Source organism: Musa acuminata, chromosome BXJ3-9 (assembly GCF_036884655.1).
Source record: "Musa acuminata AAA Group cultivar baxijiao chromosome BXJ3-9, Cavendish_Baxijiao_AAA, whole genome shotgun sequence".
Lineage (NCBI taxonomy): Eukaryota > Viridiplantae > Streptophyta > Magnoliopsida > Zingiberales > Musaceae > Musa > Musa acuminata.
In genome coordinates, this window is record NC_088357.1 from 12,176,169 (window position 1) to 12,193,968 (window position 17,800).

Sequence of the window (17,800 nt, forward strand, 5' to 3'; positions counted from 1 at the left end):
TTTTGAATTCCTCGTTAAGTTTTTGAATGAATGACGGATGCGTTGTGTAGAAATCTATATACCATCAACTTTCTGTTCATTTTGAAGTCTTGACAAGATTAAGGATAGAGTGTTGTAAAAGGAGGCATATTGGAAGAGGGAGAGACAAACAAAGAAATAGGGTTGGAATGGATTGATTTAGTGAGGATAAGACAGAAGAAAAGTGACCAATGCCTTACTGAAAACGAATTACTTGTCAATCTTACTGATGTTATGATGGCAGAGCATGGATCCCTGGGCATATGAATAGGGAAACTAATCCATTGCCATATTACATAAAATGCACTGGACATACTACGGTGTTCTGCTAAGCTTCCAAGTGAGACTTTTGTACTTTGCTTCACATTTCCTCTTGTTTCTCAGAATAATTAATGATGATGTCAATTGTGAGAATGATAACTAGAACTAGATTTTGTACAATGACCCGAACTTGTTACAAAAATGGACCATTTGATGAGATATATTGGAGTTGGGTTCCTGGTTCAGCTGACTAATGAGATTGTTTTTCTTTATCAGAATTTTGTTTTTACGAATCCCTCAGAAGTTCGTTACTGCCTACAGGTTCATCAATTTTTTTGTGAACAATTCCATGGCTTATGTCTCTTTCTGCCTACAGGTTCGTATGCTAGGTATGCTGACAAATGCTTTTTTAGATTTTGAAAACCTTTGCTCAAGTTCTAGCATAGCTATCAGCAATTCATGGAGCTTCTTAAGTTTAAAATTTATCGTCTTGAAATTGTCTTATTGAATATGATATTGATATTCTATCAAATTGTTAAGTTTGCAAGTTGCATTATTTTTGTTATAAAGTCTAGCAGACATTATAGGGCCCAAAGGTATGTGTTCTGATCCAAATTACTTGAACTGAAAAAAGAATTGACAAATTAATCAGAACCTGATTTTTCCATGAGTTGTCATAATTTAGAAACTTGAAACTGTTATGGTCATCATAAGAGTAGATATCAATTAGCAAGCACCACTGGAGTATGACTAGAAAATCCATCAAGTATCAAATCTCTGATTCTAGGGATCTCTCTTTCAAAATGCAATATCTCATGATCTTTCAGCTGCTCCTACCTCTCAAAATGTCTCATACATGATTGAAGATTAATGCAAGACCGCTTATGGACTGCCTTTCAGAGTATTTCGATCCTAATCTATCTGTAGATACTTTTAACAAAGGGTTAGGTCAAAGGTTGGCTAGTAGTGAAGATCTAGAAAGCAGAAGGAAATTGTTATAATATTTAAATTAAACTTGTGACTTCTAGGACATATATCCTGATGCTTATCAGTCCTAAGATTAACATCATCTGCTGTTTAGATCTGAGAAACGGTTTTACGAATGAAAATACGTGTAGATTTTTTTGTGACCATCAAAAAGTTTGAGAAAAATAAATTTTCTGTAGTGAAGTAAATTGGCAACATATGTCTGGTCCACTGAAGGGGGTAGGACCAGATAGCAGACTAGTCACAGCATACCAAAGGGAAATGATAACAGAACTAAATTATTTAGAGGTTAAAGAAGGAAGTGAAAGGAGAGTTAATTAGAGGAACTCGAAGCTGCATTCAATTGGTTCAGAATCAGTTGAAGACTTGATTGATTACTATGCATTCTGTAGAGACCCTAAAGATAAGAATTCCATCCTATCTTTTGACCTTTCTCCCAGCTGAAAATTGGAGATTTGCTTACCCAACTCAATTTATATCTTAAAAATCATCTGATGGGTCTCAGAACTTCAAGTGATGATGGTGTACTAGACTCATTTGTCATATTTTGAGGGTTGGAAACATTATCTATAATTAATTTAGTCATGAAGACTTTGTTAGATCACTGTAAGGTCCTGGGGTCAAAACTCTTTTTCACCACTTAACCTTTACAAAAGGAATTGTAAAGGAATGATGTAGTAAGATCTATAAAAGATTAAAAAAAAAAACATGCAAGATCTCTCAACGATAATAAGAGGATTCTGATAGTAGCTTACCATGTCCCTCTCATGAAGTCCTGCAATAGCACTGTCTCTAGGAGTAGAGATATGGTGTTTATCTTGTGTTGTCTCAAACAGATTTTGACCGTCAAGAGGCTGCAGTTTTGCATGTTTCATGCTGTCTTTTTTTTTACATTTGATTGACAACAGTAGAACATTTCTTGGAGTTCCTCCGCTGTCCATGCCCGAGTAGATTGATGACAACAGAAGATGCCAACCAATACATGGGATTGAACACTTGATCTTCTGAACTGCATCCTTATCCTGTAAACAGATGGTGGCGACCTTTGTACTTCTTTTTACTTCACAATTTACTGTTATTTATTGAAGTAGGTCATGTTTATGGTGCTAAATATTTTATGTAGTTCTCCTATTCACAGGTTGTTAAAAGAGTTGGGACTTTCAAGATAATATGAAGCAGATGCGGCAGAATCATTTAGATTCCATCTGATATATATGTGGATGTTTGGTTATATATAATTTACATTATTGAACCTCATGGCTCAAAGTTGTTACAATCAATTAGGCACAAAGAGAGTGGTGAATTAGTGTTTACCGTTTCGATAAAACATGTATTTATAAGTAATAAGAATAATGACTTAGAGTAAATATAAAGTGAAGTGAGCAGCTAAGTAAAAAAAGTATGCAGTAAGAAAAGAACACATTAGATTTATAGTGGTTCAGTCGTTGTGACGTATGTCCACTTCTGATTCTTTCCCTGTCGAGATTATCAACGTCTATTAATGGTTTTCCTTCAATAGGTTAAGATCAACCATCTTCTTGCAACGTTTTTCCCTTTTCATGGGCTTAGAAGATAACTCTTACAAGCCTCACACCTTAAATGATTATAAAGCTAAAGAGAAAGGAGGACTCTTTGTACTTTTATAACACTTTTACACCTCAACACTTAAAAGATTTTTTCATACTTTGTTGCCACTTTTGTTGTTCTTTCATGCAGAAAGGAGTGAGATATTTATATGTCCCAATGGCTTCAAAATTAGAGCAAAAAAGTGTCTTATCCTCGGTTTCCGAGGTACTGATGGTACCACCGCCTACAGACTAACACTAGATAGTACCACCCCCCAATCTGGTGGTACTATTGTTGGGAAATCATGGGGGGCGACATCATATGCGCAGCGGAAGAACAAGAAAACAAAAATCCCCGATTCCCAAAAAGATGTTCGTCGTCGTGCGAAGATTGGTGCGCAAAATCCGCAAAACACAAAACTGCGTATAGAGATTGTGTTACCTAGGGAGATCGTATATCCCTGTTTCCTTGCAGATCCTCAGGAGAGGGTGAAGGAGGTCAAGCGTCCTCCTCTCTAGCGGTGATCCACACAGCAGGGTTGCGACGACGCTCCTCAAAACTCCAGGCCTACTCTGAGGTGGAGAGGGAGAGGAGAATAGGAAGGGCAAGCAAAGACTCTAGCCTATGAGGCTGTGAATCCCTCCTATTTATAGAGATCCCGTGTCAAAACCCTAATGGGTCCTTTCCCTAGTGGGTATTGGATCTGCATCCAATAAGACAAGGGCTCCGTCGGATATCTCATATCCGAACCTCTACTCATCGCAATGCCTACCATATGTGTGTGACCCTCTAGGCCCAATATCGAGCTGGCCGTGAGTCATACCTGTCAGAACTCCTTCTAACTAAGTGAATTATTATCTCTGTAATAATTCACTCGACTCATCGACTACGGAAGTACTAGGCCACTACGCCGTAGTCCCCAGACGATACAGGGGAATCCAATCCATTGGACCTGTCTGTCCTCAGTTACCATGTACCTATAGTCCCTCATCCATCTAATATCCCAGAGACCGTATATCGAGCATGGTGCTGTCAGACCCATACGGTTTCTACTTGAGTCTCGCTCTAATCGGATTCTCCCGGAGAACTCTTTCTCTCTCAACCCGAATGACCCTGGCCAGGGATTTGTCTGAGCAAGAACACATGGGATATTCCTCTCATGATACCGAGAGTGGATGATCCTCTATCGACACTCAATAGCCCTCGTAAGGTCGACTACCACTCCCAATGACCAGTTGTACTAGATCTGGGAACAGCCAAACCTATAAGTCTGGTATCAAAGAGTGGAGCACTCATACAGGACATCCTTGGTGTCTCAAGTCTAAGAACCAGATACACCACTAGGACTACGGAATCGTTGTCTGACAATAAGGCATCATCAACCATCCAGCATTCCGTAAGCGGATCAATCAGTGAACTCATTCTCCAATGAGCACCTGTACTGTATCCCTAGTGTCCCTACACGAGCAGCTATGAGACCAGCTGCATCCATCATATGGACGGGTATACAGCACACCAGTCTATCCGGTTATCACGATGTCCCTCTCGAGTAACCTATGACCGGGATTATTTAGGATATGTGTTTAAAGGTGAATCGATCTTATTATCGTGATCTCATCACGATCCGATTCCCATTGCACAAATCCAAGGACATCACAATACATATGCATTTATGCAATAGTTATAAAGTGATATACGCCAAAAAAATATAATAAGCAAAAAGATTCTGTATCAAGTCACACGTGCCATCACTCACGTGATTGGCTTGCTGGGCACTTATGACTAGCAATCTCCCACTTGACCTAAAGCCAATCACCTATGTGTCTGATCCCCATCAGACCCCTGTGACGCTCAAAGACAATCTGAGACAATGGCTTTGTTAGTGGATCTGCAATGTTATCTTCGGATGGAACTCTTTCCACTGCTACATCTCCTCGGGTCACGATCTCTCTTATAAGCTAGAACCTCCTCAGAACACTTCTGATGAGACCCGGGTTCCCTTATTTGAGTAATCACCCCATAGTTGTCGCAATATAAGGAAGTCGGCTCCTCGCTACTCGGCTCGACTCCCAAATCTGTGATGAACTTCTTCAACCAGACTCCCTCCTTTGCTGCATCTGATGCAGCAATGTACTCCGCCTCTGTGGTCGAGTCAGCAGTGGTATCTTGCTTGGAACTCTTCCAGCACACTGCTCCTCCATTCAAGGTGTACACATACCCTGAATTCGACTTGCTATCATCGACATCAGACTGAAAACTTGAGTCAGTGTAGCCTTCAACCTTAAGGCTATTACCTCCATATACTAGTAAAGATCCTTAGTCCTTCTTAAGTACTTAAGGATACACTTTACTGCTTTCCAGTGCTCCAAGCCTGGATCCGCCTGATACCTGCTCGTGACACTCAGAGCATGCGCTATATCAGGCCTAGTACATAGCATGGCATACATGATAGACCCTATTGCTGAGGCATAAGGTATCATATCCATGTTCGCCCTTTCTTCTGGAGTCTTTGGGGACATACTCGTAGAAAGCGATATCCCATGTCTCATCGGTATGAGACCTCTTTTGGAATTTTCCATGCCAAACCTTTTGACAATAGTTTCTATGTACCTGGACTGGGACAAGCCAAGCATCCTTTTGGATCTATCTCTATAGATTCTAATCCCCAAGATATAAGATGCTTCTCCTAAGTCCTTCATGGAGAAGTGTCTAGATAACCAAGCCTTTATTGTGGATAGCATTCCTATGTCATTCCCAATGATGAGGATGTCATCCACATATAACACCAAAAAGCTAATAGCGCTCCCACTTACCTTTCTGTATACACAAGGCTCATCTTCGTTCTTAACGAAGTCATAAGATCTGATTGCCTCATCAAATCTTATGTTCCAACTTCGGGAAGCTTGCTTTAGTCCATAAATGGATCTAAGCAACCTACACACCTTATCTGGGCAGTTCTTGGACACGAATCCCTCAGGTTGCATCATATACACCTCCTCCTCCAGGTTCCCGTTGAGGAATGCGGTTTTCACATCCATCTGCCAGATCTCATAATCATAGTGTGCTGCAATAGCCAATAGAATTCTGATGGATTTTAGCATTGCTACGGGTGAGAAAGTTTCGTCGTAGTCAACACCTTGCCTTTGACGATACCCCTTAGCCACTAGCCTTGCTTTATAGGTCTCTACCTTTCCATCTACTCCGATCTTTTTCTTAAAGATCCACTTGCAACCGATGGGTACAATACCTTCGGGTGCATCAACTAGGTTCCAAACCTTATTGGAGTACATAGAATCCATCTCAGAATTCATGGCTTCTTTCCACTTCCCGGAGTCTATACTCATAATAGCCTCCTCGTAGGTCTGAGGATCAATATCCTCTACATCCTCTGCTCTAATATGTCCCACATATCTCTCAGGAGGATGGGATACTCTATCAGACCTGCGTAAAGTTCAAACTTGTGTATTAGATACCTGAACAGACTCGGGCTGTAGAGTGGTGCTTGAGCTTGGTTCTCCAACCTCGCTCAATTCTATCATTCTCCCACTGTCTCCGTCAAGAATGTGTTCCTTCTCAAGGAACACTGCTCTCTTAGCTACAAAGACCTTTTGGTCCTCGAGATGATAGAAGTAATACCCACAAGTTTCCTTGGGGTATCCCACAAATTTACATCGCCTTGTCCTTGATTCTAACTTATCGGGGTTGTGTCTTTTAACATGGGCAGAGCAGCCCCAAATCTTAACTACTTTAAGATCAGGCTTCTTCCCTTTCCATATCTCATATGGTGTAGACACCACCGACTTAGTTGGAACTCTGTTCAGAAGGTAAGCTGCGGTTTCTAGGGCATATCCCCAGAATGAGATGGGTAGGTCAGCGAAACTCATCATGGACCGTACCATATCTAATAATGTACGATTTCTCCTTTCAGAGACACCATTGAGCTGAGGTGTATAAGGAGGTGTCCATTGGGATAATATCCCATGGTCCTTGAGGAAGTGAGTAAACTCTGTACTTAAGTACTCACCTCCTCGATCTGATCGAAGAGTTTTGATACTCTTTCCAGTCTGGTTCTCCACCTCATTCTTATACTCTCTGAATTTCTCAAAGGCCTCGGACTTGTACTTCATTAAGTACACATATCCATACCTTGAGAAATCATCAGTAAATGTAATGAAGTAGGAGTAACCTCCAATGGCATGAGTTGACATGGGTCCACATACATCACTATGTATGAGTTCCAACAACTCAGTGGCTCTCTCTCCAGTTCCACTAAATGGAGAGTTGGTCAGTTTTCCACGAATGCAAGGCTCACAAGTTGCATATGACACATAGTCGAATGGATCTAGATATCCATCATTTAGCAACTTTTGAATCCTTCTTTCATGGATGTGACCTAGCCTACAATGCCACAGGTATGCACTGTTCAACTCATCTCGTTTCCTTTTGGACATATTTATATTCATGATATGTGGAGTGGTGTCTAACATAAATAAACCATTATGCAATGTTCCTTTCGTGATGATCTTATCATCTAATAATATCGAACAACCATTGTTCTCAAAAACAAATTTATATCCACTAACTGTTAAACATGAAATGGAGATAATGTTTTTGATAATAGAAGGAACAAAATAACATGCATCTAATGCAATAAAAGCTCCACTAGGCAGATGTAGGGCGACCTCGCCAACAGCTAAAACAGCAACTTTTGCTCCATTACCCATCTTGAGGTCCATCTCGCCTCTCTCTAGTCTCCTAGGCCTTGCCAGAACCTGCAACGAATTACATATATGATAAGCACTACCGGTATCTAATACCCATGTGTTATCATAAGAGTCTGACAAATGGAGACCGATCATGAATGTACCTGAAGCTTCATCAAGCTTTTGTTTCGCCCTTTCTGCAAGGTACTCTTTGCAGTTTCTCTTCCAGTGCCCATCTTTACCACAGTGGAAGCACTGGCCTTTGTCCTTTGTTGGGTCTTTCTTAGCAACCTTTGTTTTACCTTGTTTGCCCTTGCCCTTTCCCTTCTTAAGGGACCTTTCTGCTTTCCTTTTCTTTCTGGTCTCACCAGTGTAGAGAACTGGCTTCTCTTTCTTAATAGTACTCTCTGCCTCCCTCAACATATTGAGGAGCTCTGGGAGAGTCACCTCAAGCTTGTTCATATTAAAGTTTATTATGAACTGTGAAAAGGAATCTGGTAGGGACTGAAGCACAATGTCCACACACAAGTTATCCTCTAGGACCATTCCTAGACCTGTGAGTTTCTCTATCCACTCAATCATCTTTAGGACATGGTTCTGAACCGGTGTCCCCTCAGTCATCCTAGCGTGGAAAAGGCTCTTGGATATCTTATATCGTTGAGTCCTTCCCTGTTCCTCAAACAATTTGTGGACATGTAGGAGAATGGATCTGACATCCATCTTTTCATGTTGTCTCTGTAACTCTGGAGTCATAGAGCCCAACATATAGCACTGAGCAAGAGTGGAGTCATCAATGTACTTCACGTAGCGAGCGATCTCATCCTCGCTTGCCCCTTCTTCGGGCGTAGGCATCACTGTATCAAGGACGTACACGATTTTCTCCGCTGTGAGAACAATTCTCAAGTTACGGAGCCAATCCGTATAATTTGGACCAGTGAGGCGGTTGACATCAAGTATGCCACGTAAGGGATTTGAAAGCGACATTTTCTGAAAATAAAGATGTAGCAAAAATGAATAACATGCAGATTTTGCAAGAAATAAACTATCAAGATATGGACTTCTATCTTAATATGCTCCCACTATTTTACTAACGAGTCACGCGACACCCTCAGCACGTGAAACGGAAGTCTCCGGCAGACTTCTAGTGGGGATCAGGATCCAATCAGCGTCTTAGTGTAACCTCGAGGGACTCGACCAATCACACTAAGCCTAAAAGGTAGACAACTCTTGCCGATCACAACTCCTTGTGATTCCCGTCCTGTTCGGCCTCCGAATCACCATGGCCTCGAGGGACTCGACCAACCATGATGCTCGGTTAAGTCAACACCTTCGTTACAAGATGAGTCTGATTTGATGATATACCCTCGAGGGACTCGACCAAGCATACCATACCCTCAGGTCACCGGTGACATCTCTATGTCGTAAGCAAGATAGCGAATCGCGATATAGGTGAGTCTCGAGGGACTCGACCAACTCAACATACACCGGGATTCGGTTCCTACTCATAACGATGGAAGGCCACGTGGGTCAATCTAATTGCCTCACGTTTACCGACTTAATATTATCGAGAGATGTTTCTATGATTTGGTCTCCTATTATGACATGTCACACATGTACATATTTAATATATATCTACATCGCATGCAAATATATATACATATCTAGTATGTGTATAAGCAATCACACCAGATGATCATGGACCACAACCTAATATGATTAGGCCCGAGCCAGTAGGCCTAATCACTCACATCAAGATCTATGTGTGCAACGGTGCATCTCCATGCCCTGTGATCGTCCATCTCGTCCTCGTCGGTTTCGTCGACATCTTGATGCATCTCCATGCATCACGATCGTTCGTCTCGTGGGTCCCGCTATCGCATCCACGCTCCCGCTGCGCCTCCTCATGTGATTACAACTTAATCATAGGCACGCAGGCCCGACAATAAACGAGAAATATAATGGAGGTTCGCAGACCTCAATAATAATAATCACAAGTACACACATCACACGGTCCATGATCATCCGTCCACTCATCATACATCACATGTATAAATAATCGTCATTATGTAGGACTACTAGATAATAAAAATAATAATCAACTAAACCTTTTAATTAATTAATATTTTTCTGAAATCAGGGACATGTAGGGAATTTCTCAATTCCTAAGGGTATTTTCGTAATTTGGACAAAAGACAGACATTGGAATTTCTCAAATTCCGAGGGGCAAAACTGTCTTTTGCGTAGAAAACCCTAATACCCTTTCCCCTTTTCGCTGCTGCCGCCGCCGCCACCCTGCCGGCGGCGGCCTGTGCGGCGAGGGGCGGGGCGCTGCCCTCGCCTGCGGGCGACACGCCCGCTGGCGGCGCTGCCGCTGCAGGTGAGCGCCCCCGCGGGCGTCGCCGCCTCCGCGGGCAGTTCTGCCGGCGAGGCAGCGCCCGCAGGCGGTGCTGCCTCGCTGGCGGCCGCCCCTGCGGGGTTTTTGCCCGTGGGAGCAGCGGCCACAGGCGCCGCTGCCCTGCGGTGCCTCAGCCCGCGCTGCTGCCCCGCGGCGCCTCTGCCCGCGGGCTCAGTGGCCGCAAGCGCTTCTACCGAGCGGGCTCCCAGCCCCGCCGGCCGCAAGCCTGCTGCAAGCAGATCGCCGGCCGGCTACTGCAGGCACAGCGCTTGCGCATGCGCCGGCGCTGTGCTGCCTGGCTGCGGCTGCGGCTGGCTGCAGGCATGCAGATCGAGGGCAGCAACTGTTGCTGCCCTTCCTTGCTTTTGCGTCAACGATTTTGACGTCAATATTCTTCCTAAACACAACACACGCAGTTCAAAAACCAATCATTCGCACGAACAACCTGGCTCTGATACCACTGTTGGGAAATCATGGGGGGCGACATCATATGCGCAGCGGAAGAACAAGAAAACAAAAATCCCCGATTCCCAAAAAGATGTTCGTCGTCGTGCGAAGATTGGTGCGCAAAATCCGCAAAACACAAAACTGCGTATAGAGATTGTGTTACCTAGGGAGATCATATATCCCTGTTTCCTTGCAGATCCTCAGGAGAGGGTGAAGGAGGTCAAGCGTCCTCCTCTCTAGCGGTGATCCACACAGCAGGGTTGCGACGACGCTCCTCAAAACTCCAGGCCTACTCTGAGGTGGAGAGGGAGAGGAGAATAGGAAGGGCAAGCAAAGACTCTAGCCTATGAGGCTGTGAATCCCTCCTATTTATAGAGATCCCGTGTCAAAACCCTAATGGGTCCTTTCCCTAGTGGGTATTGGATCTGCATCCAATAAGACAAGGGCTCCGTCGGATATCTCATATCCGAACCTCTACTCATTGCAATGCCTACCATATGTGTGTGACCCTCTAGGCCCAATATCGAGCTGGCCGTGAGTCATACCTGTCAGAACTCCTTCTAACTAAGTGAATTATTATCTCTGTAATAATTCACTCGACTCATCGACTACGGAAGTACTAGGCCACTACGCCGTAGTCCCCAGACGATACAGGGGAATCCAATCCATTGGACCTGTCTGTCCTCAGTTACCATGTACCTATAGTCCCTCATCCATCTAATATCCCAGAGACCGTATATCGAGCATGGTGCTGTCAGACCCATACGGTTTCTACTTGAGTCTCGCTCTAATCGGATTCTCCCGGAGAACTCTTTCTCTCTCAACCCGAATGACCCTGGCCAGGGATTTGTCTGAGCAAGAACACATGGGATATTCCTCTCATGATACCGAGAGTGGATGATCCTCTATCGACACTCAATAGCCCTCGTAAGGTCGACTACCACTCCCAATGACCAGCTGTACTAGATCTGGGAACAGCCAAACCTATAAGTCTGGTATCAAAGAGTGGAGCACTCATACAGGACATCCTTGGTGTCTCAAGTCTAAGAACCAGATACACCACTAGGACTACGGAATCGTTGTCTGACAATAAGGCATCATCAACCATCCAGCATTCCGTAAGCGGATCAATCAGTGAACTCATTCTCCAATGAGCACCTGTACTGTATCCCTAGTGTCCCTACACGAGCAGCTATGAGACCAGCTGCATCCATCATATGGACGGGTATACAGCACACCAGTCTATCCGGTTATCACGATGTCCCTCTCGAGTAACCTATGACCGGGATTATTTAGGATATGTGTTTAAAGGTGAATCGATCTCATTATCGTGATCTCATTACGATCCGATTCCCATTGCACAAATCCAAGGACATCACAATACATATGCATTTATGCAATAGTTATAAAGTGATATACGCCAAAAAAATATAATAAGTAAAAAGATTCTGTATCAAGTCACACGTGCCATCACTCACGTGATTGGCTTGCTGGGCACTTATGACTAGCAACTATCGCCTGACAGACTAACACTGGGTGGTACCACCACCTAGTTTGGCGATACTACCGCTTGACAGAGTCTCGGAGACTAGGCTCTAGCGGTACCATTGCCTAGTTTGGGTGATACCACTGCCCAAACCACTTGGGAGGTTGAGCCTCAAGCGGTTCCACCGCCTAACGTGGCTCCAGGTCATTGTTTGGGCCATCGGTTCGGCCCAAACCAAATGATTATAAAGCTAAAGAGAGAGGAGGACTTTTTGTACTTTTATAACACTTTTACACCTCAACACTTAAAAGATTTTTTCACACTTTGTTGCCACTTTTGTTGTTCTTTCATGCAGAAAGGAGTGGGATATTTATATGTCCCAATGGCTTCAAAATTAGAGCAAAAAAGTGTCTTATCCTCGGTTTCCGGGGTACTGATGGTACCACCGCCTACAGACTAACACTGGACAGTACCACCCCCCAATCTGGTGGTACTATCGCCTGACAGACTAACACTGGGTGGTACCACCGCCTAGTTTGGCGATACTACCGCTTGACAGAGTCTCGGAGACTAGGCTCTAGCGGTACCACCGCCTAGTTTGGGTGATACCACTGCCCAAACCACTTGGGAGGTTGAGTCTCAAGCGGTTCCACCGCCTAACGTGGCTCCAGGTCATTGTTTGGGTCATCGGTTCGGCCCAAACCAACCTTGAATTAGGCCCAATTGGCCCCTAACTAAGTTAGTGGGATTACCTCTAATCCTAACTCAATCTAGGTTCTAACTACAATAATTAAGGTATTAACTAAGTAATCTTTGTCCGGTATGTCAATTGTTCTTCCAGTGAAGTCTCGATAAACATCCAGTGAACTTTCGGCATGCTTTCGGCAAACTCCCAATGAACTCTCGATGAGCTCTCGATGAACTCTCGGCTAACTCCCGATGAAATCTCGATGAACTCCCGATGACCTTTCGGTGAACTCCCGACGCATCGTCCGAATCTTCGTCATATCGTCTGATCTTCGAATCCGGCCCAATATCTGCTTTATGCCTTATCCATTATCATAGTTAATCCTGCAACACATTTCTCAACATATGGATTAGATCAATAATTTATCAATTGATTTCATCATCAAAATTCGAGATTCAATAATCTTCCCCTTTTTTATGATGATAACCAATTGATAATGGAGTTAACCTTAACTCCCCTATCTATATGTCATATTGAGATAAAACAAACTTGAATTCAAAATGAGTCACAACCTTTGAATTCAAGTTAAATACTTTCGATCATAGTGATCATATCAAACTTTCAATATGTTGGGCATCATTTCTAGTTTCAAATTATCAAAATGTAACATGCATAATTTCAAAACATTTCATATCATCCTTACTTCATGCATGATACCAAAAATAAATCAACATCACTTTAGGTATAATATACATGATGCTAAGATATTGAAATTTGAAGCAATTATCACTTCATGCATTAAATCAATATTTTGATCATGATACTAAACATTTGTTATTTCCATATCATGCATGATGCTAAGGCATTAAAACTTCATGCATTAAATGAATTTTTTTATTATGATATCATTTATCATTTCATGATAATAAACATTCATCATTTCTCGATCATGATACCAATCATCATTTCATGATACCAAACATTCATCATTTCTCCCCTTTTATCATCAATAAAAAGGATAATCATTCAACAACTATTCAAGTGAGTTTTACACCAATTTATCCAAGCTAACAAAAATGAGAAGTTAAGCAATAACTTTGCATGATAACTATTTTTGCTTTTTGAAATGGACAAGCTAGCATTTTTGCTTTAGATGTGCAAGAGTTTTTTTTTTTTTTTTCAAGTTTCTTTCTTTCTTTTGTCATAAAAATAAGAAGAAGAGAAGAAATTCATTCATCAAGAAAAAAAATCACTAACCAAATCCAAGAATACTAAGTTTCTTGTAAATTGAATCAAGCTTCTACTTTTGCAAAAACAAAGGATTCATCATAAAAGATCAAATCCTTTTTCTTGTAAATTGAATGAAGAAGGATTCATAGGAATTGATTATCATATAGAAGATCAAGTCATTAATCCAAAAATCCATGAATCAAGACTCTTCCTTTAGGAGGAAGGACTCATGATCATCACATAAAAAATAAGGAATCAAGTTGTGAATATCAAAAGTCAATGTATCGAATCTTTTTTTTTGTAAATAGCAAGAGGAAGGATTCATTTGAGACGATGTCGATTTAAAAGATAAATTCAAGTTACGAAAATCGAGAAGTGCGAAAAACTTATAAAAGAATTCATGTATTTGGAAGATTTAACATGCCTAAGTCTTAGAGTATTACATGCATTATAACATCATCAAGAGGTGCATCATAATATTGAAAAGCACATAACATCAAAAGGTACATCATAGATACTATTGAGTTTTCTCCTTCATTAACTTAAAGAAAGGAGAAATATACAAACTATTCAGGTAGTGGTAAATTAAAATGTCTAAACAGAGTATCAAGTTGTTGATGAATTTGCTACATCCCGATTAAGATTTGATCTTGACGTAGTTCAATTCGATTCAGTCGAGTTACTATGGAATCAGTAGATGAGAAGGGTGCTGGCTTTGTTGGAGGTGTTGCCTCAAAAGGACTGGTATGAGGAGATTGACTTTCTCTATATATATGTATTTTTGGTTCTGGTTCAGGTGGGGGAGGATCAGTCCTCCTAGTTAATCTAATCCAAACCTCATTTCTTACTATACATCTCAATCTTCTTAACATATTTCTATTTATGACATTAAATTGATCTAATTTCAAGGTTTCTTCATTTGGTGGAATGATTATGTCATGCGCATGCATTAGTCTAGTAATCAAACCACTATATGGAAGCATCATATCTTTTGTTGAGAGTTCAATCATGTTTTGTTGTATCAGATATCCAAAATAATTATTATGTTCTACCATAATCTAATACATTGTTCCTGATTCCATTTGACTAACTTCATCGTGATGATGTTGTATTGGAAGTAGAATACTTATCACGATGTAATGAAACAATTTCGTGCTGAAGGACAACAAATGTTCGTAACTTTTTGGAACGATAGACAAATTTAAGTTATTAAAGATAGTGCCTAACGCCCCAGAATATGTAACCCCAACAGATTCAATGTCCCATTGTCCTCTAAAGTAGCAACCTCTTCTTTTTTTGAAATTCCTATAAGATTACAAATTACACTATCTGTAATGGGTATATGATACCCTAAGAGATAAGTGGATACTTTATCGTTTTCATCCACATGCAAGTTGTTGTAAAACAAGTGAACAAGTTTAGGATTAATGGGTTCACTTATTTGAAGAATTAGAAGGATATCTAAGTTGGTAAACCGTTAAATTGGTTCTAAATTATTCAATTCTTCTAGATCTACATATTTTTTCTTATGAACAATTCTTCTAGATCTATGTTTTTTGGAAACCCAATGGAAGCAATGTAGATAGTTTTCTATAAGATTAAGGATAGCTAAGTATGCTCTAGTATTTCATAAAAAATCATGCATCATTATTTAAAACCGAAAGACACTACATAAACCATCTTTAATTGAAGGGTATCAAATATCGAAAAATCAAGATCATGATTAGGATAAAACTTATTTAAATTCAAATCATCAAATCATCAAAATCATTTTTAAGAGATTCAAAATGACATAAATATATTCATTAATTTCTTATTGAAAGCTTGATAAGATTTTAGGGATAGAGACATTTTCAAGAATAATGCATTCCCCTTTATTTTTATGAGTTTCAATTTATGTGATTTATTTCATGCTTTTGTCTTTTATGTCGAATAAAAATATGCATCATCGTTTAAAACTGAAAAACAAGATTTATCACAAAAATCATCAAGATCAAATGTGTAACACATAATTCTAAAACATAAGATTTCAAATAATTATTACATTATTAAATCATCAAGTATGATTTCATTGAATATAAAGCATATTCAATTAAAATCATTTTGTTACCGATAGTTCAAATTCTAATGATCTTTCCTTTATTGTTTTGGCTAGAGAGTTTTTATGAAATATTTTAGATTTTCGATCATAAGCCTTAAGCATTCGCTCTTAAAATATTATTTTTACTCCTAGCTTGTGATTGTAGATATATTTACAAGAAAAGGGGTTTTCTTTTATATATTAATTTAACCTTGGGTTCCTTATAAATAGATCTACCTGACTTATCATTTTGTATTGAGTCATTTAAGATTCATTTAGGGACCCAAATTAACTTGTGTAGACTATACCTCTTAAATGGATATTTATGAGCATAATGTCTAAATCTGTAACAAAAGTTGTATTTGTTTCGAGGTGAAACATGCAAAATTGAACCTTTAACAAAGATGGTTAGCTTTTGGTGAGTGTTATTCACAAAGTCGATTCCATATTTTCTATAAACATAATCCTTTTTAGCAAGGATCATGTTTAAGGATTTACTTCATATTTCAAATTTTTCTAAGGTCTCATGTAGTAACAAAATTTTCCTTTTAAGCATCTCCAATTCCTTACATTTTGTGCAAGGAGATAATATTTCATTATCATGCTTAATATTTAATCTATTGAATTTACTAACAATAGAGGCATGCTCTTTTTTTAATAATTTATACTTTTTGCTAATTAATTTATGTTCATCAAATAAATCATGAAAAGTATTTAACAGTTCATCGAAGGATAAATGGGCTTCGATTGAATTACTTACCTCGTTGCCAAAGTGCCATTAAAGCGTAGTTAGCAACTTCTTTATTGGTTAGCTCCTTGCCTTCGGATGCACTTGAATCATCTCAAGTAGCTTTTAACACTTTCTTCTTCTTTGGTTGCTTCTTCTTCACTTGGGAACATTCACTTTTGAAGTGCCCCGACTTCTTGCATTCGTAGCAAATTATTTGGTTCTTTTTAAGTTTATTTTTATTTTTAATATCATATTTATTTTTATTCCTTTTTATGAATTTTTTAAATTTTCTTGTTAGAAGTGCCAAGTTATCATCGTCATCATCATCATCACTTAAGTTTTCTTTTAAGTAGTCTTCTTGAGTTCTTAGTGTCAAATCTTTCCTGTTCTTTGGAAGGTTGTTCTCAAATTCTTCATGTGCATTACAAGTTATTTTGTAGGTCATCAAAGACCCGATAAGTTTTTCGAGCCGAAAGTTGTTCAAGACCTTAGCTTCATAAATTACAGTTACTTTAGGATCCCAACTCTTTGGAAATGATCTTAATATCTTGTTAACAAGTTCAAAATTAGGAAAACTTTTACCAAGTGCTTTTAAACCATTGACGACATCCGTAAACCGGGTGTACATGTCTCCAATGGTCTTACTTAGTTTCATACGAAACAATTTATAACTATGAACTAAAAGATTGATTTTTGACTCTTTAACCTTACTTGTACCTTCGTGTGTGACTTCAAGTATATGTCAAATGTTATAAGTCGTTTCATAAATAGAAACTCGATTTAATTCATTTTTATCCAAAGCACAAAATAAAGCATTCATAGCTTTGGTGTTCAAAGAGAAAATTTTCTTCTCCAAATCATTCCAATCATTCATTAGAAGAGAAAACTTTTGAAATCTGTTTTCAACAATATTTCATAACTCGAAATCCATAAAAATAAAAAAAATCCTCTTTTCTAAGTAATCTGTTCTATTAAACATGGGAGGACGTGTGATAGAATGACCCTCTTGATTATCGATAAAATTCATCTCTCTTGGGTTTTAAACTAAATTAAGAGTTAACCTCGCTCTCAAACCAATTATTAAGATCAATACGACACTAAGAGGATGGGGTGAATTAGTGCTTACTACCAATAACGTCGATTTAAATTTAAATATCGTTCGATAAAATCGTTTCGACAAAGCCCGTATTGGAAAGTAATGAGAATAAC